Raw genomic sequence first — 26777 nt, forward strand, 5'->3', positions numbered from 1 at the left:
AGAGGAATAAAGATATATGTCTACATAAAAATCTATACATAAATGTACACAGCAAACTTAATCACAAGAGACAAAAGGTGGAAATAACCCACATGTCCATGAATACACTACATGTGGCACGTCATGTGATGGAATTTATTTGGTAATAATAGAGAATGAAATGCTAATTCAAGAATCTCAGAAACACAAAATATGCTAGGTGAAAGAGCCAGTCACAATTGCATGTTATCTGATATTATTTACATGAAATGCCCAGAATAGGCATACCTACAGAAACAGAAAGTATACTGATGGTTGTTTAGGCTGGGTGGGAATTGTGTGGATGGGAAAGGAAGAATTTGTTCAACTTAAACAAAATAAAGTGTTTGTTACACTTTATGAATACAAGATTACTTTGATGTGATAAAAGCTATCTAAAATTATTATAGTGATGGTGATACTACTCTGTAAATATATTAGAAAGCATTAAAAACCAATTTAAATGAGTGAACTTTATGGTATGTAAATTATACCTCAATAACACTATTTTTTAATTAAAATCTATTTTGGGAAATTTGTTACATAAAGATAGTATTAATATTTTTTGCTATATGACACTGAAAATGACCATCAGTGGTATTTGTATTTGTGCTAACTGCTGGTTTTCTTTGTTACAATAATAAATTAACATAATTGAAAAAGCCCAAGATTGGATGTGTGTGTGTGTGTATATGTATGTGTGTGTATGTGTGTGTGTCTATACATAAATTTAAGGACACTTATGACTGAAATAGTCTCAAAAAAATAGTAATAGAAGTGTAATTCCTGGGTGTTTCAGTCAGTAAGCATCTGCCTTCTACTCAGGTCATGGCCTTGGGGTCCTGGGATGTAGCCAGTCAGACTCCACTCCGTGGGGAGTCTCTTTCTCCCTCTGCCCCTCCTCCTGCTCCTACTCTCTCTGTCAAACAAATGAATAAAAAAGCCTTAAAAGAAAAAAGAAATGTAATTCCTCAAACTGATGAAGTATATCTTGCAAAACATATTACAAATCTAACCAACAAAAAGAACATCAATGGAGGAATAGATAAAAATGCTATACTGTTATGCTGGAAATAAAAAAATAAATAAATAATAAAAAAATAAAAAAAATGCTATATTCACGGGGCGCCTGGGTGGCTCAGTGGATTAGGCCGCTGCCTTCGGCTCAGGTCATGATCTCAGTGTCCTGGGATCGAGCCCCGCATCGGGCTCTTTGCTCAGCGGGAGCCTGCTTCTCTCTCTCTCTCTGCCTGACTCTCCGCCTACTTGTGATTTCTCTCTCTGTCAAATAAATAAATAAAATCTTTAAAAAAAAAAAATGCTATATTCACTAAGTGAATAAACCTAACAATTTAAATAATTGAAATACAGTGTTGTATTAATTTAACTTCATCCCCAAATTTAAGATAAATGAAAAAGTGAAGTTATAAAAATTACATGAATTAAAACACATACATAGGCATGGCTTTATGTATAAAAAATATACAGTAATGGCTTTAAAACATGGACCACAATTATGTAAAACAAGTACACTATAATGTTTGCTTTCAAGGAAAAGAGGAAGGGGGTGGGACTACAGAGAATTGAAAAAAAAAAAGGCTTTAGATTTATCTGCAGCATTCTATCTATTTAATTAAAACATTTCAAGATACAGAGATAAAAACTCCACTATCCCATGTAGAGGATACATGGGCATATGCAATTATCTATAATTTACTGTGGTTTAAAATTTACAAATTAATTCCTGGGTGACTTTAATATTATTAAATGCCTTTCGAATTGCTAAATTATGTTTTTAAAGAATAATGTTATGTAAAATTATTAAATTTCTATGTTGGGTGAAATAGGTGATGGGGATTAAAGAGTACACTTACGATGATGAGCACTTAGTGTACAGAATTGCTGAATCACTATACTGTGCACCTGAAACTAATTTAACACTTTATCTTAACATACTGGAATTAAAATATGTTAAAATTTTATTAATCAATACTATTAGTCTAAGTGCATTATCCATTTCCTCCTATAAAATCTAAAATTCATACACATGCTACTTGTTAATATGAAAGTGCTTTTTCCTTTTAAAAAATAGACCAATTGGTCTGCTGAAAATCACTTTGGCTCTTACCACAGTTCGGCTATTGTGGCCATTGCTGCTATGAACATTAGGGTGCATATGGCCCTTCTTTTCACTACATCTGTATCATTAGGGTAAATACCCAGTAGTGCAATTGCAGGGCCAAAGGGTAGCTCTATTTTTAATTTTTTGAGGAATCTCCACACTGTTTTCCAAAGTGGCCGCACCAACTTTCATTCCCCCCAACAGTAAAAGAGGATTCCCCTTTGTCCACATCCTCTCCCAACATTTGTTGTTTCCTGCCAGTTGCCATTCTAACTGGTGTAAGGTGGTATCTCAATGTGGCTTTGGATAAAGAAATTGTGGTCCATATATACAATGGAACATTATTCAGCCTTCAGAAAGGATGAATACCCAACTTTTGCATCAACATAGATGGGACTGGAAGAGATTATGCTGAGTGAAATAAGCCAAGCAGAGAGAGTCAATTATCATATGGTTTCACTTACTTGCGCAACATAAGGAATAACATGGAGGACATTAGAAGAAGGAAAGGAAAAGTGAAGTGGGGGGGACTGGAGGGGAAGACAGGCCATGAGAGACTGTGGACTCCAAGAAACAAATTGAGGATTTTAGAGGAGAAGGAGGTGGGGGCGTGGGAGGAGTAGTAAGGAGGGCACATATTACATGAAGCACTAGGTGTTGTATATAAACAATGAATCTTGGAACACTACATTAAAAAGATAAATGTATATATCCTACCTGGACAGTCTTTTTATGTAGATCATGGAGTCCTCTTGTAAGGCAAAATTTACTTCCTTCTCAGGTTATACCTTTTAAAACTGTGGCTATAGACACTAATCTAGGAACAGTAATGCTAAGAGTGCTAAAACTATTTCATTCTCTGTAATAAAGTTTCTAATATAATATCCAAAGTAAAGAATACAGCTATTTAAAATCTTAACATTTGTTTTCTGTGAAAGTAAAACAGGTTTCCTTTCCCCTTGGTGGTGATTTGTTCACGCTGGGTGGATCAGATTTTGAGGTTTTAGTAATATATAAGTCCGATTTTACAACAGTGGGAGGAACCAAAAGGAATTAAAAAAATCAATTAACATGTGCTTGAAGACACACAAAATTATATTTTTATTTTAGCTTCATCACATGAAGTCTCAGAAATTGTAGAATATTTTACAACCAGTCACACTGATGATGCAACTCCGTTAAATCATATAAAATTACATGCATGGATATTACCCTGCCAGGTTTTCTATCTCTTCTGAGAAAATTTAGTCATGTTATATATTGCAAATCTAATAGTTCTAATGTTATTATCAGTTAATTCCAATCTAAAATATGTCTTCCATTTAAGTAATATTTTTCTTTATTCACTTCTGTATCCTGAGGATGCACAAGAGCACCTAAAGAAGGTGTAAGGTACAGAAACTTTAATAATATCTGAATAGATGAATTAATACATGGAATTCTAGCAGTCTCTTTCCTGATATTATGCATTTCTATTAGTATGTAGAGGAATTAAGCTGTTCAATGCAAAGTTCTCTGTCTTTGCTGTATTCAAGGAATGCTTTCCTTTCTGTCTTACCCTTTTACATTAGGCATTGCTTCCTGATATTATTTGTTCAAGAGGTTCTCTACCACTTCCCCGATCACAGAGGGGTAAATGGACAAGTCCTGGGTTTATCCCATTGTATTGCTCCAATAGCCCTATTTCAGGCAAAACATTTTGATACTTGTGACACATACAGGCTTAAAAAGTGATATAATGCATGAAAGCATTTTCATAGGTCTCAGCCTATAATAAACAGCCAATGAAGATTTGTTGCTTTGATGTTACTAGTTGGTCTAGAGGAGATCAGGGAGAAGGAATGATATTACGCTTAGTTCAGGTTCCTTCTGAAGGGAACTCAATATATCGTTTTCAGTTACACTCATAATATTGGTTATGGGTGCTCCTTTAAGTTTTAAGTCTCTACAATTTTGTTCATTTAAAAAATATAGATAATGGAGTCCCTATTTTATATACTTGATTAGAGATTAAACATAGGTAGATACAGATTAAACACCAAACTTCCCATGATATTAGGAGTAAAATCTACATTCTACCCTTATGCCTGATTATATGGAGGCTGGAATTGGTTTCTAAATATCTTAGGATTTAGGACTAATACAAGAAATTTGTATTTATTCAGAAATTTAATGTTTTAAATAGTACCAACATGTATTTTATCTTAAATCAAGTACATAAAATGTAGGTGCACATGTGAACCTAGGACTCCTGGCACCGTCTGTTATGTCTCACTATCTCCAAAAATTGCTTCCCTCTTTAATTCTCTAAAAGAATCCAAAATGATCCTCTACAAAAACTAGAAAACTCAAGCTCTATTGTTTCTACCTACTGCTTTGTACTTGCCTCCAAAAGTACTGTATTGTGGATACTTATAAGTAAATTAAAAACAAAATAGCATTTTGAAAAGATTGATTGATAGGTTTAGGATATATACTATTAATTGATAGGTTTAGAAATTGCAACTCTGTGGGTTGAAAAATGTTGCCAGGATGTTAGCAGCTCAGTTGAAATTTCCCAGGGAAGAGGTTTTACAAAATACACTCAGATACATGAAACCACGTCCAATTCTACTTCTGTTCAACTGCTATGTGTTGAATAGAAAATCCTAATGTGTCATTAACATACCTTTAAAAACAAAAGATATTCTGCATACACTGAGTATATTGTTTCTAAAGTCAAGTCATCTAAGAAAAGCCCTAGTTATTTCTGGGTCTTGCTGTTGAGGCCTTTTCAAAATCCTTATGGAAAATTAACCAAACTGAGAGAAAGTTACACACAAATGGTATGAAATTATATGTCAGGTGCCTGGGTGGCTCATTTGGTTAAGCAGCTGTCTTCAGCTCACGTCATAATCCTGGAGTCCTAGGATCCAGTTCGGCATTGGGCTCCCTGCACAGCAGGGAGTCTGCTTCTCACTCTGACCTCTTCCCTCTCATCCTCTCTCTCTCTCTCAAATAAACAAAGAAAGAAAAATATTTAAAAAAAAATTATATGTCAAGAAAGGGAAGGGATTTGATTACTCATTTTTATGATTCACTTACTCAAAATCTTACCTAATGCTTCTTAGGATTCTTCACATTTCCCCTTTTACCTCCAAACCCAAGAAATACTCACAGCTGGCTTGTGATGCAGTATAAATAAATAAATAAATAAATAAATAAATAAATAAATAAAAAGGTGACTGAGGTAAAACCCCTTCCTGCCTTTTGTTCTATGAAATCTAAGTTCCTACATGATATTATATAGGGCAGGGACCTGGGAAGAGACAGAAGCATCGAGGAAAATGTCAGGCTAATCTTGACCACAAAGTGCAGTCCTGGGGTCCTTGCAGAGGAAGTAGCTGGGGTCCACAAATTGTAGGGTGGCGGACTCACTACTGCACAGACCAAAGAGGAATACGACTGCACACACACCCAGGGAGTCAGCAACTGCCAGGGTAACACAGAAGCTACATAGTACTTTGCTCACAATACTGCTTATGGATTGACTCCTCATGTGTGTCCAAGAGTGTAAAAAAATCAATCATTCATGTTAAGTAAACCAAACTGTTGAGAATGATTAAAAGGGTGAATTTAGTGTTGATTATGTGGATGAAAACAGAGATAGTAGAAAACATATAATGGTTATACAGTACAGCCATGGAAAAGGCATAAAAAATTGCACCCAATTTCAGCCAAACACTGGAGACTTGAGCTCAGGTATACGTGAAGACTGATTGAGAGAGGCTGGCATATCTTGCTGAGGTCTAATGGGCCATGGCAGGACACGTTCATGGCACAAGTAAGATCCCTTTGTGTATGATCTCCAGATATGGGCTGAGCTAAGAAGTTTTAATAAAGTTTTTCTAAATCCTTTTTCCCTGTCAAGCATTGAATGTATTTTGTATTTTTTAACTAAAGAGTGTTTAGAAGGCAGGTCAGGAAAAAAAAAAATCAGTACAATAAAATATTAAAAATGTGAGGTCAGAAGAACCTCTCAATAATTTGCCTATATCCCAACCCAAACTCCATTGCCAAAGCTTATACTTTCAACCTTTTCAAAGTTCGTTCTGCATTCCTAGTTGGGCTGATTTTTCTTGACCTCTTCTGGCCATATTTGATAAGGAAGGTGGTAAGGATATCCTGTGAGGTTTATCAGAAGCTCTGAAGGCACTTCTATTTCAGCTCTAAAAATCCTCTCCATGAAACCTTTATACTTCCCTAAATCACACTGCCCTTCTCCGGAACTGGCAACTGAAACCAGAAATGCAGGAGACTCTAAACCCCATTAGCTAGCTAGCGCAGCCAGACATTTAATAAATACCTGTTGTTTTAACTTTGTTCTGTGATTCTCAACATGTCAGACTTAAGAAAAATGTGGTGGGATGGAACTGTAACATACACAAGTATGATATAGAGTACAGACACAGGGGATATACAGTATATCTGGCTTAATGTCCCTGTAAAATTTCACTTGACTTTCTAAAGTCTGACCTAAAAAAAAAACCCAACATCACCATAAACATAGCGTCAAGAGTGTACCATTCTACATACAGACTTGGGTTTTCAGTTTCATTTGCAGTGCCTGATCTTTAAGAAGATGATAGCATTTATTAACTGAAAATTTAAAAATGTTGAATAAAAACACAGATGACAGCTAACTCAAAAGAAAAGAAAGAAAAACAGAGTGTTTTGTCTATAGCCCAATGAATCCATGTGAATGTTTCAAATGATTAAACACTTTATATATGCCTGTGTGCTATTATGTATAAGAAATTAGCATATGATGAATTGCAAAATATATTATTCTTTTTTTTTTTTAAAGATTTTATTTATTTGTCAGAGAGAGAGAGAGAGCGCACAGGCAGACAGAGTGGCAGGCAGAGTCAAGGAGCCCGATGTGGGACTCGATCCCATGACACTGGGATCATGACCTGAACCGAAGGCAGCTGCTTAACCAACTGAGCCATCCAGGTGTCCCGCAAAATATATTATTCTTAAATGTGAGTTAGTTCCACTTTTCTGAAAAGCTATTTAGGAGTACTTAGTAACTGAAAAAAAAAAAAAAAAAAAAAAGTTTATACCCATTAACACACTATTTTCACCATCATAAACCTTTCATAAGTAAATAATCAGAAATACAGAGATTGAACACTAATTATAACATTTATAATAACAAAACATTCATAAACTTTTTTAAAATCCCAAGTTAAAAGAGTATGATTTTATTTTGTGAACATATAAACATATTTACATATATTAAACATTGGAAGTATACACAACTTTAGGGGTGCTCATTGCTGAGTGGTAAACTGCAGGTTGCTCATGTTATTCCTTTTAGTTTTCAGTATTTTAAAAATTACTTTTAATAAGCATAAAAAATCTATAATCAGAAAACAAAGCAAAACAGAAAATGTACCATATAGGTGATGAAAAGGGATTTGAGTGGCTTTTCAAGAATATATTCTATTTCTTTTTTTTTTAAAGATATTATTTATTTGACAGACAGAGATCATAGGTAGGCAGAGAGAGAGGGGGGGAAACAGGCTTCCTGCTGAGCAGAGAGCCCCATGTGGGGCTTGATCCCAGGACCCTGAGATCATGACTTGAGCTGAAGGCAGAGGCTTAACCCACTGAGCCACCCAGGTGCCCCTATATTCTATTTCTTAATTGAGTGTTTGGTACTTGGGTCTTTGCTTTAATGATGATGATGATAATCTTTATGATTTATAGCATGCTTAAACCAATTTATAATATTTTTGGGAAAAAAGTAATCTTATGGAAGTTATTATTATTTTAAAGTAAACTTCTAGAAAAAATGTGTATTTCCTAAAGGTATTATTAAAATTAATATTATTCTTATAATATTAAATATTATTAGAAATAATAAATTATGTAGTTTTTCATACTAAAAACCAGTTAGGAAGAATGAGCAAAAATGGCTATTGTCTTCACCAATATTTCACATCAATCACCATTTCAAGCAGATAAACATAAAAAATGAAAAATATAAATACTAGAAAAGATAAAGTTTTCATTACTGTAGATGCTATTGATACTTATCTTAGAAATTCAAGAGAATCAAGAGAAAACCTCTTACAAAAGAAAAACTGTATGAAAATTCAACAAATTGGTTGATTAAAATTTTAATGTCATAATATTGACGGCCTCTCTGTATATCAACACTACACAGAAAATCTGATACAAGGCAGCAGACTTCTTGGTATTTGAAACTGGTCACGAAAAATATAATGATAATTTTTCTCAGTTTCTTGGTTTGCCTTGAATTCTGATAGACGAATGGCAGGAGAGCATATACAACTGAAATTTTAGCTGCTGGAAATTCCAGAGCTCCTAGAAATTCTCCAAAGGAAGACATTTTTTTAAACATGCATATAACAGAAAAAATTTTTCTCCACTTTGAGAAAAACGTAAGGTGGTTTTTTTCCTTTTACTGCCTCTACTAAATTTGTGTCCCATGTTATATTCCCTTTATATATTTGTTTACTTATTTTTATATCTTATTATAGAAAATTCTAGTTATATACACAATTAGATTTTCTAGTCTAAGAAACATCCATGCACACATCATCCAGTTCTATAACAATTAAATCTGGCCAGTTTTTTTCTCTTTTATACTTATTTTTCTATGCAATGAATTTTAAGGAAATTCTTGATACCATATTTGAGCTAGACTTATTTTAGTAAAAGATAACTTTTTTCTTCCTTTTTTTTTTTTTTAAAGAAAAAGTCTTCTATCTGTTTAACAGATAGAAGGAGAAAGAGAGAGTGTGAGCAGGGGGAGGAGAAAAGGGAGAAGGAACAAGCAAACTTTCCACTGATTAGGGATGCAGGGCTCCTAACCAACGAAGCCACTCAGACACCCCGAATCTTTTAACATATTCTCCAGACCATTGTTCAACTAAAAATAAAATAACCCCCTTATTTCATCAAATATCCAGTTAATTTTTCCTATTGACTCATGACCTAATTTCTATAATAGTCTGAATCAGAATCTCATAACAAAAATAGCATTTACCACTCGGTTAATAGTGTTTTCACATCTCTTTTTATCTACAGGTGTTCCTCTCCAAATTTTTCATTCTCTTGCAAATTTTTTTTAATATTACTATGGAGAAGTTACTCACTAGGTTCCTCTTCATCTGTGTTCCTCTAAATTACTAAGTCTAGAGGTTTGACCTGACTGTTTTGATGTTTTGAGAGGGGAAATATATTTCATATTCATAGACAACATTATTCATTTTATTCCCCCATCAAGACATATATAATATCTAGTTATCTATTTTTGTGATGCGAGCAGCTAATGAAAAATATTGCTGGGTGCCTCAGTGGGTTAAAGCCTCTGTCTTTGGCTTGGGTCATGATCTCAGGGTTCTGGGATTGAGCCCCATATCGGGCTCTCTGCTCAGTGGGGAGCCTGCTCCCTCTTTCTTTCTGCCTGCCTCTCTGCCTACTTGTGATCTCTGTCAAATAAATAAATAAAATCTTAAAAAAGAAAAAAGAAAACATGTTGCTTACATTCATTAATTCATTAAGTGTGACAAAAGTAGCAATAATTCAGTTCTACTCTTCTTCTTCTTATATTACTTAGAATAATTCTATAAATAAAAATTTCCCTTCAACTTTTACCTGGTTATCTGTTGGTATATTTTTAATAGAAAAATTAAGACAATTTTTATTTTTTGCAATTAATTACCTGTTTTCTTTTCAAAATAATTATTTGGAACATTAGCATCTTCCCCAAATGACCAATTTATGTTCATTTACATTTATAATATTATTTTTCAAACTCTAATGAATTACGTCTATAATTCTTAATATTTTTGATCTGAGTTAATAGATGAATTTCCCATTTTATGTCTTGCTTTTTTCCTTTAATATGTTATAATTGTCCACCATTATTTATTGAACCAAAGTATAAAATCTTCAAAGTACATTTAGTAGATCTACCAATGTTGAACATTTTCACAAGTTTTCAAGATTTAATTATTCAAAGTAATGATGTAATAAAAATGATTTAATAACAACCCTTGTATGTCATGTCTCATCATTTCTTAAAATTAATGAGAAGAGTTTGTTTCTGAACCAAATAGTATAAGAAATTTTACACAAAAGCAATGTAAATGATTGTATTTCCCTTAAGAACACTTGTACGTCTTTAAATTCTTAGCTGTAGTGCTCAGGAGCTCCATGTCTGATGATTAATATATTATTTTTATTTATTGCAAAATGTAATATAAGAAAAGTCCTGTCACATAGTCAATAAAAACTGCAATTATTAATCTAGCTATTTTTTTTTTCTCAGTCTTAGGATCTCAGCTCTGATTCTCTTCTGTCCAGAAGTAAATGTACACATTTAGGTAGTCATTAGAAAATTTTAGGTTTTCCAGGCCAACATTCCTTTTAATAAAAAGAAAAATATATATTTATGTTAAAGAGAGAGAGAATATGTATGTGAGAAAGAGTGGGAAGGGAAGAGGGACAAAAGGAGATGGACAGAGAGAGAATCTCAAGCAGACTTCCTGCTGAGCTTGGAGCCTCTCCTGGGGGGCTTGATCTCAAAAGTCTGAGAGCATGACCTGAGTCAAATCAAGAGTCAGATACTCAACTGCCTCTACCACCCAGGCACCCCTGGCCCAACATTTCTTTATGCCACATTATGACATAGACTTTTGAAGAAATGTTCTGTGTTCCTTCATGTGTCTTGTCAATGAAGAAGTAGATATGGAGGAATTGCCAGGTAGATCCCAATTAGATACAAGTGGAGAAGCCAAAATAACAGAATGCTATTAATCAGAGTGAGAATAACCAGCTGGTATAACACATTATGTATTTATTTGACTGGAATGTATAAATGGTAGATACCTTTCCCTAGATCTCTGTCTACATACATCTCATAATGTTCTTCTTGCCTAGTTTACTATAGTTTTGTTCCTTTTTTATTTTTTGAAGATTTTATTTATTTGAGAGAGAGAGAGCACACACACAAATGTGGGGGCAGAGGGAGAAGGAGAAGCAGACTCCCCACTGAGCAGGGAGCTGGTTGCAGGGCCCAATCCCAGGACCCTGGGATCATGACCTGAGCCAAAGGCAGACACTCAACAAACTGAGCCACCCAGATGCCCCAGTTTTTCTCCTGTTTAATTTAAGAACTGGACCAATCCATTGCTGCTGACACAAAGTTCTCATTGCCTACAGACAGACAAAAACTAGGGCAGACTGACTCTTACTATACATTCTAATCCCCTTATAAGCAACCCCTCTCTAAAACATTCTATTGGTTATGGCCCCAGTAGAGAGCAAATGGTAGAGTCAATTAGTGGCTTAAGTGTCTAATAAAAAGACTGTTAGCAAAGTTGTCACAGAGTTTAAGGAAACCAGTAAGAAATGATGCAATATCCCAGGGCTAGTGACAACAGGGACCTACCATCATTCCCTAGACCTGAGGGAGTTTCCTTTTCTCAGTAATATGAGTTAGCAATTCTGAAACTAATTTCCATATATTCTGGGATTGGACAAACAGATAAATATATACTAAGAATAATGACAACCAGATTTCTGACACTTCAAGAAGGGAATTAAACATATGGAAAGGAGAAAACTAGAATGAATCCTTTAGGGTTAGATTAGATATGCAGTTACCAAGGTAAATTGGTAGACCCTCCCTTGGTCTGTTTGCTGAGAGGGCCAGGAGTAGCACCACAACCACAATGAACCCACCTAGAGCCACTAAGAGGAACCAGAGCTCCAGGGAGAATGAGTGATTCCAGAGCTGGGGCACTAAATGTGCAAGAGAAGCCTAGAATATTGTGTTGAGCCCCAAAGTACGGGAATGTTCAAGGAATGCTGGGACGCATCAAGAGGATATTAGAACCAACTTGAAGTACTTTCTACAGCCAAGACTGACCATTTTACTTGAAAATATGTGATAGGAGCAGATTATAACCCCAGTGAATAAAATTAAAATGTTTTGAGTCCATGCTAATGTAAACAAAACATAAATAAATGAATGTTAGAGAAGGAAAAGTAGGAACAGATCACCTGAACTTAAAGAAAGCCACATCGTGGGAGCTGTGGCCTTTGAAAAAGGGATGGAGTTCACCGGGGTGACCCATCAGGGAGAAAGCAGGAAGGCAAAGAATAGCCCATTCACCTCTCTTCTACCCCTCAGCTCTCCTACTGGTACCTCCCATTGATGGATCCTTACTGGAAGCTAGAGGTCAAGGCAGCACCTTGATGCAATCTATGCAGGTCATGTTCCTGGAGAGTAGAGAGTAGGATGACGGAATGGTTTCTGCATCTTCAGGAACAAAAGGAGATGACCAGCAAACTCTTTTTGCCACAGAGATTTTTTTCCAAAATAACAATTTGGCCTTTTTGTTTTCCTTTATGAAATATTTATTGCCAAGAAACTGGGCTTCCATGAAAGTCAAAGCTCTTCACAACTTGGTCTCAGAATTATCTTTTTTCTTTTCTCCACCACTGTCTTCCTCTCCCTAATACACTAAGCTTTAATCTTAGACTATCTGCTGTTTTTGAAGGCAATCACTCATACCACTGTGGCTTTACCTTCCTATGTTTCCTCTTGCTTGGAGCAGCCTCTGCTTACTTATATTACAGAAAATCTCCTATAAATTCTTAAAGGTTGAGGTTAAATATAAGCTTACTTCTATTCTCCCCAACCATCATTAGGCAAATAAAGTTTCCCTTAGTATCATTAGGCAGGGATAATTGATAAGAGCTTTGTGCCCCAATAGCACTTATTCAAAAATCAATTCACAATACTATATAGTATCACATCTATTTTTTTTTTAAATCTCCCTCCCAGCTAAACTGAGATCTTCTGACATGTTCCTGATTATAGAGATCAGGCATTCTATAAATAGCTGTGTAGATGAATACATGATGTCTCAAGTTATGCAGAAATCTGATTTCATACTCTTTTCCAGGAAAGCCCACATTTAGTTATAGTCTTTGAAGAGTCAGTTTCTTGGAGCATCATATACTTTCATCACCATGTAATGATTTTAACTAGACCACAAGCTCTTTTATTTATTTAATATGCAATATTTTCTTTAACCAAAAAATTCCACTGCTAAAAAATATTGAAAAAGTTCCAGGATACTACAGAAAAGTTTAGGAATATCTTGCATTTATTTAACATTGAAAATTGTATAAATATATAATTACTGACGTAAGCGTAAGAGAGAGATACATATATACATATATGTATGTACATATATAGGTGTGTGTGTATGTGTGTGTGTGTGTGTGTGTGTGTGTGAATATAATCTGATTGGATTTGATTATGGAATAAAATCAAATAGAAAGAATAACAGGGCATCTATGTACCCCAGTTATAGATAAAGAAATGGAGAAGCAGCAGGGTTAAATAACTAGCTCAAGTTCAAATATCTTGCAATGATGGGTCAAGACAAAATATTAATGGTAGATACCACATTCTTTAAAGAAGTTTATGAGAACAAAAGATAGAGGAATTGTCAATAAAGAGATTTTCCGGGCAGGGTCTTGGGAAAAAGCCAAACCTCCCAAATTTAAAATTGTACTATCTATATTAGACCCTTTCTTCTCTCTAGAGAAAAGCTGATTCTGTCTATACAAAGGGAGGACAAATTTCTCTTGACATGGCTTCTTTCTTTCAGGTCACAAGTAAATGTCCCTTTTCTGTACGAGGAATACCATCTTGCTAGCCTACGGAGATTAATGCATGTCCTAAGTGAGAGTGATTTGTTTTTTCCCTCACTGACCAGTCCTGGCTGGGGGAAATGAATTGTGGCTAATTTTATGCACAAGAGAAATTGTTGCTCTTACTAGAATTACTGGACTGAACTGGAGATTTGCTCAGGTTAACTTCTTGGTGATTGTTGCTCTAAGAAGTGTTTTATTTTGGCTACTTTTATTAAAGGAAATAAAGAATCTCTAATTGGTGACAATATAAGGAAAGTTTATTATGAATACCTACATGAAAGGCTTGACTTCTATTAAAAAAAATTAAGAACAGAAACATTACAGAAAGAATCTAAAAACTTGGAACTAGAGAGTCTAGATATGGTGTAGCTCCAGGTACTTTTAGTACAAGGAGTCATAAAATTGGCTATGAACATGAACACAGTTATAGTTTATAAGTATTTCTTTCTAGTCTGATAATAACTCCCCTATTGTCAGTGTTTCTTAACTTAAATTTTCATGAGTCAGACCTGCTGGTCTGGAGTTGTGCTTCTTAAAATGTAATACAAATGTGAGTCACCTGGGAATCTTGGTAAAATGTATATTGATTCAGGAGGTCTTGATTAGAGTCTGAGATTTTACATTTTTAATAAGGTATCTGGTAATACCAAAGGTGGTTGTCCTAATCCTGGGTTTTTTTTTTTTGGCAAGGTAGAGTACCTTACCAAGTTAGGGAATAGTTGTATTAGGTCAGTTTAAGCCAACTAATGGCTTAATTATCCTTATGTCATATATCCATCATTGGTCTAATCACCTGCAGTCAGGTTTTGGGGACATATTCCTTATTGTTTCAAATATAGAGGGGTTATGGGAGGGAAAGTTCACCAAAGACAAGACTGAGATTGTACTGGCATTCGAAATTATGCCTCCTATAAGCAGTTATTTTCTATTGGGTATTAGTTGTAGTTCAGTATCTTTATCTACTGGCTATCACTGAAGATCAAAAAAGAGTCAGATATTTGGAGTCTCTATACTCACTATATTACTTCCTGCTTTAATTCTAAAATATGCAGAAATAACCTCATCTTCCTATAACCTACTGAATCATAGGGAAAATTGTACTTACCAGTAATTTAACTAAAAATTTATCTCTCTTTTTAAAAGCAACAACTTTGATAATTGGTATGTGTTAGCAAAAACTCCAGTCTCAAAAATTTTTTTCTACATATTGTCGGTAAATCTAGACCCTGGAATGCATAATACATATTCTCCATCCTGAAAATGGAATAATCATTGTAAAATATACATTTCTTCTGATCATATTCATTGATGACTCACCTCCTGTATAAAGACCAATCTCTTTAGGGGTCTTCAGAATCTGATCTCAACTTATCCTCTTACATAATCTACCACCATTTCTTCTACAGGTCATAACTATGTTATATCCCATTAATATGTAATGGCATATTAATGGTAATATTCCATTACTTATCTCAGAGAACCTTCTAGACTGTGAATTTATGCCAGCTCTGTCTTTCTAAAATGTGGCTCCATATATTTGCAGCTCATATTTCTGCTCATCCATTGTTTATTTTTACCCACAAATAGTTATATCATTCTCTGTTTCAAAAGCTAAGAGTTTTACAACCGTAAAGTTTTTAGTACAGTATATTTGCTAATGCATCTGTCTAGTATAAATTATTTTAAATATTGTATCTTCACAGATGATCATAGTACTCAGTTGCCACTAAGGAAATATTTATTAGAGAAATGAAAAGAATGAAGGAATCACTTGGTCTATAGAAGCAGAGTTGGAAAAGCAGTGGGTGAATGAGCCCTGGAGAAAGTTGGGGGTGGGGGATAATGAAGCAGACAACAAGAAGCAAGCCACAGACCAGCCATATACTACATATATACTCAGGTACTGGACCCACACAGGTCTTTCTACCATTTGCTCTCACTTCACTCTGTGCTAGGTCTGTTTGCCTTCAGCAAGTTAGAATTATTTTTAAATCCTAAGTTCACAGCTACTGGAATATTTACTTCTCCTAAATGAAACCATTCTTTTTTTCCTCATCATTCAGGATTTTGGAGCTACAACAGCAGCTGAAATGAAGATCAACACCAAAAGGTGACTCATCGAAATGCCAGGGAAAGTAAACCAAATATCAAATAAAGTCAATTCCTTTGCTCTCCCTATCTGATTATTGTTCCTTTGAAGATAAAATATTTAATCTATCCTAGAGGTATGAAATCCAGGGGGCTTTTACCACTAAACAGCTTTACTGCAACAGGTTAGATATGTTCATCTTAACACTTCATGGTGTTTGCCTGGAGAACATTTATGCTCATGAGGTCATTTTGTTGAGCTTTATTGGCTTATATTTATTCCAGAGAAAAATTTATTTTTCTTTGCAGAAACAACGAAGTGCTTCCCTGTCTTCTCATGCCACCCCTGATTTTAAGTGATTATCATTTAAGCCATCTGACCCAGAGATTTTTACATCTATATGCTTCTTTCCTTTTGCACCAGACGGCATGATGTAAATGCATTTACTATGTAACATGTAGTCTATTAGAAAGAATGGTTTATTCTAGTCAGCTCAAAGAAATCCTAATAGACATTAGGAGCTAAAAGCAGGACATAAGTAGAGAGAAGAGAAATGATTTCAACAGAACCATCTCCCCAACCCCACAAAAACAGAAAAACACAAAAACAGAAACAAAACAAGGAAGAGTCAGGGGAAAGGAAGGGTTCCTAGGGGAAATACACCAGTCCAATCTCTGCAGTTTCTCAGGCTACCCTGAGTATTCTCAGAATCACAGAGATGGGAACAGCAGAACTGGCATGATCACTGAAAACCTACTGGGTGTGGCTGGCAGAGAGGCTGTACTGTATCACGTGGGATGAGGAAGGAATGCTCAGATATCTTGCCTCAGATATCTTGTGTACAAGGAACATACAAGTGATCATCACCTCATATTTCTGGTCTATCAGTGAATCTTTGATCTCATCCTTTATATAACCCATTAATACCATCAACTCAGTCCTCTAGAGGTCATTATAGTCAGGTGATAGAGAGCTCCAGATAGGCTTAGTTCATCTTTATGACCTATGTTTATCCATAGATCTTTCATAATTTTCTCAAAAGTGCCTGTCCTGGTTGGGATTGAGAAAAAGAAGTTTCTGGAGAAGGTTTTCATACTTTATGGACAAGTAGAAGGGAATATGGCATATTCCACTCAGTATCTGCTCTCACAGCCTCTTGATATTCTGTGCATCAGAAGGCAGGGGTCAGATGACCACTGTATATCAGATAACCCTCAGGTTCCACACCTCCAATTCTAGTCCATGATAAGATTTACTTTGGCATAGTTCTGCAGCAGCAAAAGAGAAACTGTTACCAAGGATATCCAGCTTGTTTCCAGAGGTGAATTTGTTGCTGAAGTCAGTCTACACACTTGATATTCATGTCAACACCCAAGAGCAGGTGTTCTGCCTTTAAGTCTCTACAAACAATTCACTTCTGGTTGCAGTACTACACAGCAAACACTTTCTAATGCAATTTGCTCAAGGACTTTTTTCCTTTCATATGCCATGAATCACTAGGTAATCAAACCTCTCTTCCACTAGCATACTTCATGAAGCAGTGTTTTCTTAGTCTTGATCACCTCAAATATTTTAACTATGTTGGGATGATTCAAAGCCTTTAAGGATTCTGACTTCATGGGTATTTTCTGGAAACTGATTATCATGGCTCCCTCTTTCCCAGTCAGAAGGGGCCAGGAAAACTTCACCTTGGCCAAGTTATCTTTGGAGATTGTCATGAAGAACTGGTAGTTGCCAACTAGTCAGTCAATTGGTTAGTCATAGTTGACTAACCAATCAACTATGCATCTCCTCCTTAGCAAAGATCGCTGAAAGGCCCTGGAGTTCCTGGACTTACTTTTGGCCTTGCACTCAAGGTGTTCCAAGGTAGGCTTAAAATTGGGAAAGCTGGTGACAAGTTTGGTTAAACCATTTGATAAGAAAATCATTTCTAAGTACTCGACAAACTAATCTTTATAATAAAGTAAAAAAAAAAAAAATTCCAGAAATGCCTTGGGGTGCCTGGGTGGCTCAGTGGGTTAAAGCTTCTGCTTCCAGCTCAGGTCATGATCCCAGACTCCTGGGATCGAGCCCCACATCGGGGTCTCTGCTCAGCAGGGATCCTGCTTCTGCCTCTCTCTCTGCCTGTCTCTCTGCCTACTTGTGATCTCTGTCTGTCAAATAAATAAATAAAATCTTTTTTAAAAATGCCAGAAATGCCCAAAAAAATAATGATAAAAGGAATATAAAAGAAATAAAGAAAAATAGGAAAAAGAACAAAAATAAAAGAAAAATGAGAAAAATAAGGTAGAGAGAAAAAATTAATAAAAAATAAAACAGACAAAAATCTCACCATGCCAATAAGATGTGTTTGAAGGAGGAAAGAGCTAACCTTGGTCTGTATATCCCAGGACATAAGAAATCAGCTTCTTGAACTAGAAAGTCTTCAAACCTTGATAGCAAATAAATTCTGAGGCCCATCCATAGACTAAATAGGGATTTAGAGAACAAAACAATGGCCCCTGTTTGGGTCATAGCAAGAAGTAAACCTACAAGGCTGAAGTTGACCAGTAGTGGATTTGTCACTTTTTTTTCTTTTTAACAGCTTTAGTGGCATATAATTCATATACCATACACTTCCTATATTTAAAGTATATAATTCAGTGATTTTTAGTATATTTACAACCATCACCACATTGGTTTTAAAACAATTTATCACCTCAAAAATAAACTTCAGACCCTTTGAGGTATCACAACCCTCTCAAATCCCATGTCAAATACACCCACCAGGCCTAAGCTACCACAAATTTACTTTCTCTTTCTGTTCATTTAACCTGATCTGGTCACATCATATGAGTGAAATCATATCATATGTGGTCATTTGTGTTTGGCTTTTTTTGCTTAACATAATGTTTTCAAGGTTCATTCACACTGTAACATGTATTAGTGCTTTATTGCTTTTATGACTGAATGATATTTGTTTCTTCTTCTTTTTTATTTTTTTGTAGGAGAAAACAGATCTTTATTATTCCCATTACAAAGGGCAGGTCATTGCAGTATGAGGGAGGGAATTCTGATAATGATGAGCAGTCCTGTAAGACAACAATGACTGAGTTCCTATTCAGGAACATCTTGGAGATGTAGCTGTCCTTGTTGACTGGCTTGGGTGCCTTGCCTTGGCACTCGTGGGGACCTCGGTCCACATCTCCTTCACATTCTCCAACACCATGTTGCAGTGCCTACTGAAAGCTTTCACATGGCCCCAGAGCTTCTAGTTGTTGTTCTACTTATTTTTCAAAATTCTTTTGACTATGCTAGGTCTCTTACAATTCCATATAAATTTTAAGAATGGCTTTTTAACAGCTTTTGATTGCTAAATTAATCTCTTCAGTTGTTATAGAATTTATTTAAATGTCTTTTGCTTCTGGGACACCTGGGTGGCTCAGTTGGTTAAGCGGCTGCCTTCGGCTCAGGTCATGATCCCAGCGTCCTGGGATCAAGTCCCACATCGGGCTCCTTGCTTGGCAGGGAGCCTGCTTCTCCCTCTGCCTCTGCCTGCCACTCTGTCTGCCTGTGCTTGCTCTCGCTTCTCTATGACAAATAAATAAAATAAAATCTTTAAAATAAAATAAAATAAAATAAAAGTCTTTTGCTTCTTAAGTCAGTTATGGTTATTTGTGTCCTTCTGGAATTTGTCCATTTCCTTAATGGATCTAATTTATTGGCATTAAACTGCTCATAGTTTTGGTTTATAATACTTTTTATTTTTGTACATTTAGTGATGGTGTCCTATCTTTCAGTTCTTATTCCAGTTATTAGAATGTTTGTTCTTTTGTCTTAGTCTAAATAAAGGCTTGTCAATTTTGTTGCTCTTCTCATTTTTGTTTCATTGATATTCTTTGCTGTTTTTTTATTCTCAATTTTTATTATTTTCACTCTGATTTTATTATTTTCTTCCTTCTGCTTTATTTAATTTGTTCTTTTCCTAGAATTATTGATTTGATACCTTCTTTCCTAATACATTTACAACTATACATTTCCCTATAAGCACTGATTTAGCTGTATCTCATACATTTTAGCATGCTGTCTATTCATTTTCTCTAATCTCAATCTATTTTTGATTTGTCTTTTGATTTCACCCTCTGCTCATTGATTATACAGAAGTATGTAGTTTAATATGTGTTTGTGTACTTCCTAAATATTTTCCCGCTATTAGTTTCTAATTTCATTTTATAGAAAAGATATTTCTTATTTTGTCATTTTAAATTTATTGAGATTTATGACCTAATAATATAGTCTATCCCGTAGAATGTCTCATGTGTACTTGAGAAAAATACATATTCTGGTGTAGGGGAGGGTTTTCTTTAGGTGTCTCTGAGGACTAGTTAGTTTATAATGCTGTTCCAGTCTTCTATATCCTTGTTGATCACCTATGTAGTTGTTCTATCAATTATTGACAGGGTGTGCTGAAGTCTCTAACTATTGTTGAGTGATCTATTTCTCTTTTCGTTCCTGTCAGTTTTTGTTCATGTATTTTGATAGTATGTTATTAGGTGAATATATGATTATCATCGTGTCTTCCTAATGGATTGACCCTGTCATCATTATAAAATGTCCTTTTTTTATGTCAAGTAAGATGTTTTGTTTTAAAGCCTATTTTAGGGCACCTGGGTGGCTCAGTGGGTTAAGCCGCTGCCTTCGGCTCAGATTATGATCTCAGGGTCCTGGGATCGAGTCCCGCATCGGACTCTCTGCTCAGCAGGGGGCCTGCTTCCCTTCCTCTCTCTCTGCCTGCTTCTCTGCCTGCTTGTGATCTTTGTATGTCAAATAAATAAATAAAATCTTAAAAAAAAAAAGCCTATTTTACCCGTTATATGTACAGTCATTACATCTCTCTTACAGTTGTGTTTGCACAATATATTCTTCTAAGGCTTTTACCTTCGGTCAGTTTGTATGTTTGAATGCAAAGTGTGTCTGCTGTAGAAGATGAATGGACTTATTTAGGTGGATTAAAGACTGTGGAAATGCCCTTAGTCCCCCAACTATGAAGATGGGTTCCTTGAGAAAATGGCGCTACTATAGATTTTAGATAGATACTGAACTAGACAAATTAAGTGAAGGATGTAAGGCACAGATGAAGATTTTGAGGCAATGGAAATGTACAGTGCAAAAGCAATGAATTGTGAGTGGATTGAATAAGGATTGATATGGATAGAGCACAGAGAGCAAAGTGGGTGGAGAGAAATGAGATGGACAGATCTCAGGAGGCTAGAAGAGCAAATTTGTCTTAAGGGCATTAAAAGGTTTTCCATGATCACATTTTCAGGAAGTACATTCCATGATCACATACATTCTCATTTGTTTTTATTGAAGTATAGGTGACACACGTTATATTAGTTTGAGGTGTACCACATAGTGATCTAAAATGTGTATGTTATGCTCACCATAACTGTAGCTACCATCTGTCACCATACAATGCTATTATAATACAACTGACTATATTCCCTACGCATTACTTTTTACCCCTGTGACTTATTTATTCCATGACTGAAAGCCTGCCTTCCAACCCCCCTTCACCATACTGCCCATCCCACTACTTTCTCCCTCTCTAGCAATCACAGTCTCTTCACATTTGTGGGTCTGCTTCTGCTTTTTGTTTATTTGTTAATTTGTTATTTGTTATTTATTTGTTAATTTGTTTGCTTTGCTTTTTAGATTCCACATATAAGTGAAATCACATGGTATTTGTCTTTCTTTGGCTGACATATGTCAACTTAGCATAATATCATCTAGATCGATCCCTATTGTTGCAAATGACAAGCGCTCATCTTTTTTATGACTGAGTAATAGTCCACTGTGTGTGTGTGTGTGTGTGTGTGTGTGTGTGTGTATACACATGTGTACTACATTTTCTTTATCCATTCATCTATCAATGGACACCTGGGTTGTTTCAATGTCTTTGCTATTGATAATCACATGTTTTTAAGATAATGTACTCGCAGGCTCCCTTCAAACCCCAGGGTACAGCCACACTTGTATGGCCCCACCAAGTCTTATCCATGTCTCTGCAGAGGCATCATTACATCCTATTAACTTGTTTCCATTTTGTTTCTCCAACCAGCTTATGAGCTCCTTGGAGGAAAGGCCATTTTATATGTATTTCCACATTTCCACTTCAAATTGAAGACCAGGTCCATAAAGAGTTTTAAAACATGGTTGGTAATGAAATAAATGAATAGGGAATAAAAATAAATTTCAGAAAATAAAGTGTGTTAATTTTCTTTGACTATGGGGGACTTAACAAGAGCTACTTATAGACAAAAATAAGTCTGAGTGTGTGAATGTTCTTGGACAACTTCAAACTTGAACAATATAAAGCATTAATTTTAAATGGATGAAAAAGAAGGAGAAAGTTAGGTTTGTAAATCATCCTTTCTGAAGCCATTTAATTCATTCTGAATTGAATACATAAACAATCTACTTATTGCTATTATTGGGGCAGAGTTCAGAGTTGAGGAAGAAACATACAGGATAATAATTATTAATTATTATAATGAAGAAATACAAAACACAGATAATTGCTATGCTTCATTATCTTATAAGGATCATTATATGACATAGGGAAGACAGACAGACATATGAACCCCAAAATGTCTGACTCCATCTCACAACCCTAAGACCATGACCTGAGCCAAAACCAAGAGTTGGATGCTTATTACTGACTGTACTACCTAGGCAACCCCAAATTATAACTGCTATTAAAAAAATAAAATCCCGGGGCGCCTGGGTGGCTCAGTGGGGTAAGCCGCTGCCTTCGGCTCAGGTCATGATCTCAGGTCCTGGGATCGAGTCCCACATCGGGCTCTCTGCTCGGCAGGGAGCCTGCTTCCTCCTCTCTCTCTGCCTGCCTCTCTGCCTACTTGTGATCTCTCTCTGTCAAATAAATAAATAAAATCTTTAAAAAAAATAAAAAAATCCCTACAAATCACAACTCTCTCTCCTAATATATTACAGAATATATTACATTATATGTAATATTTTGTTTTCCCCAACTAGGTCATCAGCTCTTTGAGAGTAAATTATCTGAGATTTTTCTTAAACTGCCTCCTTCATTCCAAACTTTAGAGCTCTAAAATTTGACTTGGGAGTTCAGCCATGGCTAAGAAAAATCTGGATTATTTTTTTTCCTCAAGCTGACCTATGGTTCAATCATGGCTTCAAGAATTAAGAACTGTATAGCCTTTAGGGAAAAAGTTGTCTATGCATTGATATGCTCATCTGTAAAATTAATACAATCATACATAGACGTTTCCTTTTGGAAACCTGTAGGCCAGTTCCTTACTGCAGTGTGATCCAAAGACCAGAATCCTCAACATCATCTGAAAGCTTGTTAGTTAGCAAGGTAGACTGTTGGTCCCAACCCTAAGTTTCTGAACTGAAATATGCATTACAACAAGATCTCCAGGTGAACTGTACATATATCTTGAGAAAAATTTATGTTATAGTGTGTATGCCAAGGACATAATTGAGGCATCCAAGGAACTGAACATACAAATATATCATCAATGTGTTTGAGGTTCTCTTTGGTATATCTTTTACTTCAACTTTTCTCTGCCCTCAATGTAAGCAGTGATTATTAATGTAGAAGACTGGCAATCACTGCTCATCTGAGGAAAAGAGTAGATAGAGGCTCAAATAAAGGTTGAACGGATCCTCAATAGTTAAAAGTCAGATTTCAAAGGATCCTTTCTTATGGTCTTCTGTTTTCTCCAAAAGAAACCAAGCCATCTTTCTGCCTTCCTTTGAGATTATATTGTTTTTTCTTTCTTGGTGAAAAAGGACCATGAATTTTCTGAAGTTTAATATCAAACTCTGCCAAGTCACTCTCAAAGCCACATAACTTTCATATAATGTGGAAACAGAGCTAGAAATTTCAATGATAATCTTAAGGTGATGAATTTATAATCCACTTTTGGAAGCACTTAATTTCCTTCTAGTTAATTGTATCCAATTGTTTTTAGGGGATTTGAGAGGGCATAATCATTCACCATCAGTGGCAGTATAAATTGGTACAAACGTTTTTCAGTTGGGATTTTATAGTGTCTATCAAATTAAAACATGCCTGTGCTTTTAGCTTGCAATTACATTTCTACAATTCTATAGAAATGCTTCTAGGACACAAAGATATATGTGTAAGAATAATCATAGCAGCATTACATATAATGCTGAAAAATATTTGTAATGATGAATAATATGAGCTAAGATGAATGTCCATCCACAAAAAGATGACAAATTAACTATGATACATTTATACTTTGCTTAGTGGATTCTTAGAATTTTGTTTAGATGATCTTTTCCCTTGTGATTTTTTTTTTAAGAAATCTAGAAAGAGCATCAATACTTTCTGAAACTACAACCAGTTCTTGCCCCCAACTATGTGGTTCAAGGTGAAAATATCACATAATCACAAAATAATCCTGTCCTGTAAGCCACTGTTGAACATTCTTGGCTTGGGTACCTGAATAGATGTAATTGTCAACATAGCATAGTCTTACATATAGTTGGTTGATCCAGAGATAGATACCTAATCAATCAGAATCATACCACAGATTTTTTTTTTTTTGAAGTTTAACTGATACCTTCCTTAAGTTTCTCCCTAATGCCCTATTTGAGAATTGGTAGCCATATTTCCCATCCTGTAGAGAGAATTTGCTTCTAAATGAGAGAGATAATGAGATTCTCTGACAATCTCAGAGAATCTGAAATTAGAGAAGGTTGTTCTAACTCCTGCTTCTAGGAGATACTAAGGCCCAACTCCACCATTCTGATCTTGTGGTTTAATCACTCAATCCTTCCTTGGAGTACATGAATCAGTAATTTCCCTCTAACTGAAACACAGCAAATTGAGTTTGTGGTTTTTATAATATATTTGTGAGTAAAAAGGCAAGTTTCATATGAACAGTTTGATGTAATTTTTATAAAACTTAAAATTTATGCATATATGAATGTAAAAGTCTTCATAGAAGATACACACCAAAGTGTTAAGTGATTTTCCTTTGGAGCAGTGGGCAATAGGAAAAGGAAACTCTATGGGTATTTTTATTTAATTAAAATTTTAACAACTACCTCTATTAATATTGCAATTTAAAAATACCTGTCAAAACCCACAAGCTAAAAACTAGGAAGAATATATATCAAAACAAAACAAAACAACACATGTGCTTTGCAACCACTTACTCTCAAACCTTCTGATACCAAGTACACCTGCATTGACTGGTCTCATAGTGAAGCCAGTACAGACTCATGATTGCTTCTGATAGAAAGCCAAAGTTGCACAGTGACTTCCCAACTCACAAATGCCTAATTTATGAACACCTGGCACATAAAGAGAAAGGTAACTGGCCCAAGCCAACTTGCCAGGGAACAGTACTGTGAAGTGAAAAATAGTTAAACTTTGCACTTTGAATTCTGCTCCTCCATTTACTAGCTACAGAATATCAGGTGGATTATTTACCATTTCTGCACCTCCGTTTGTCATCAACAAAATGTGCTAACAATGATTCTTAACTCCTAAAATTGCTCTGATACTTAGTAGCTATAATGCCTGACAGAGCCTGGCCCATAGGATGCTCTCTATCTACACAGGTGTTAGCCATCAGTATTATTAGAGGGTAGCTTGTCATCTAGGTGCTCAAGATTTCACTACATCCCTGTATTCTTTCTCTAATAGCAAGCTTGGTATCTGTTACCAGGTACAGACAGCAAATCCCTTGAAGTAATGATTTTCCTGTCATGGTGATAAATTTTAAACATGTTAGAATCAATTTCCTCAAAATTAATTCTACTCCGAATATCTGCACATCATTCGATTGGAGCAAAGCTATCCTTATGTTTAATAAGTTCCTACCAATAAAAACAGAAAGCTTGGTCTATGTTATCTTTGCCATTTCAAAAATTAAGATGCATTTTTTTTTCTATAGTACAAATTCCTAAAGTCTGATATCCCTTGGAGTACATGGAGGGTCTCAGTATGCACTAGGCAAGCATCAGGCTAGAACTACTCGTATTGTAGCCATAAAATGCCACCTACCATTGCTTGATATGTGTAAGCTCTGCTGTAGTTGTTCATAGCGTCCTAGCTTTCCTTATGCATCATTTGCATTGTTAGGACTAGATGTGCTGAATTTTGTTGCCATTTAAAATGTCCTCAAAAATAATCTGCTGTGGCCAAGCAGTGAAACAGAGATGCCGGGTATTCAGAAAGTTATAGAACAGACCGCCCTGATTCATATTAAAACTCTACATCTAAATACATCTGAAATAAAATTTCTACATGAGAAAGCATGCGTCGAACGTTGACGACACTTTTTCTTCCTTCGTGAAAGTCCATGAAATGATGGTACCCCGTAGAAGGTAACTTAGATTCAAATAAATATAGTAATTCACATCAAGAAAGATGTGGGCCTGTTCACCCTCAAGGTTTATTTTGCTCTGGCCAATGGCCCTATAATGCAGTACCTATTGACCATATACCATGTGCCAGGCCTCGCGGTAGGTACTATTTTTCTTCTGATAGAGGTCAAAGCCTTTCCTACCATACTTTGCCCAACATGAAGACCTTTCTCCCATCATCACTTTCAGTGGCTGTAATTGTAACGGAGAAACTGAGCCTGTCTGACTCCACATTGCTTCTATTTCCCTTGCTGTGGTGACCTACAGCTTAGAAACTTCTGCTCAGCCCCACAGGCAGGCATGTTAATCATTGAAGGAATTTTGTTCTACAGCTGAGATATGCAAAAACTACTTTCTTACCAGAAA

The sequence above is a fragment of the Mustela erminea genome, chromosome 14 (genome assembly GCF_009829155.1).
Source record: "Mustela erminea isolate mMusErm1 chromosome 14, mMusErm1.Pri, whole genome shotgun sequence".
Lineage (NCBI taxonomy): Eukaryota > Metazoa > Chordata > Mammalia > Carnivora > Mustelidae > Mustela > Mustela erminea.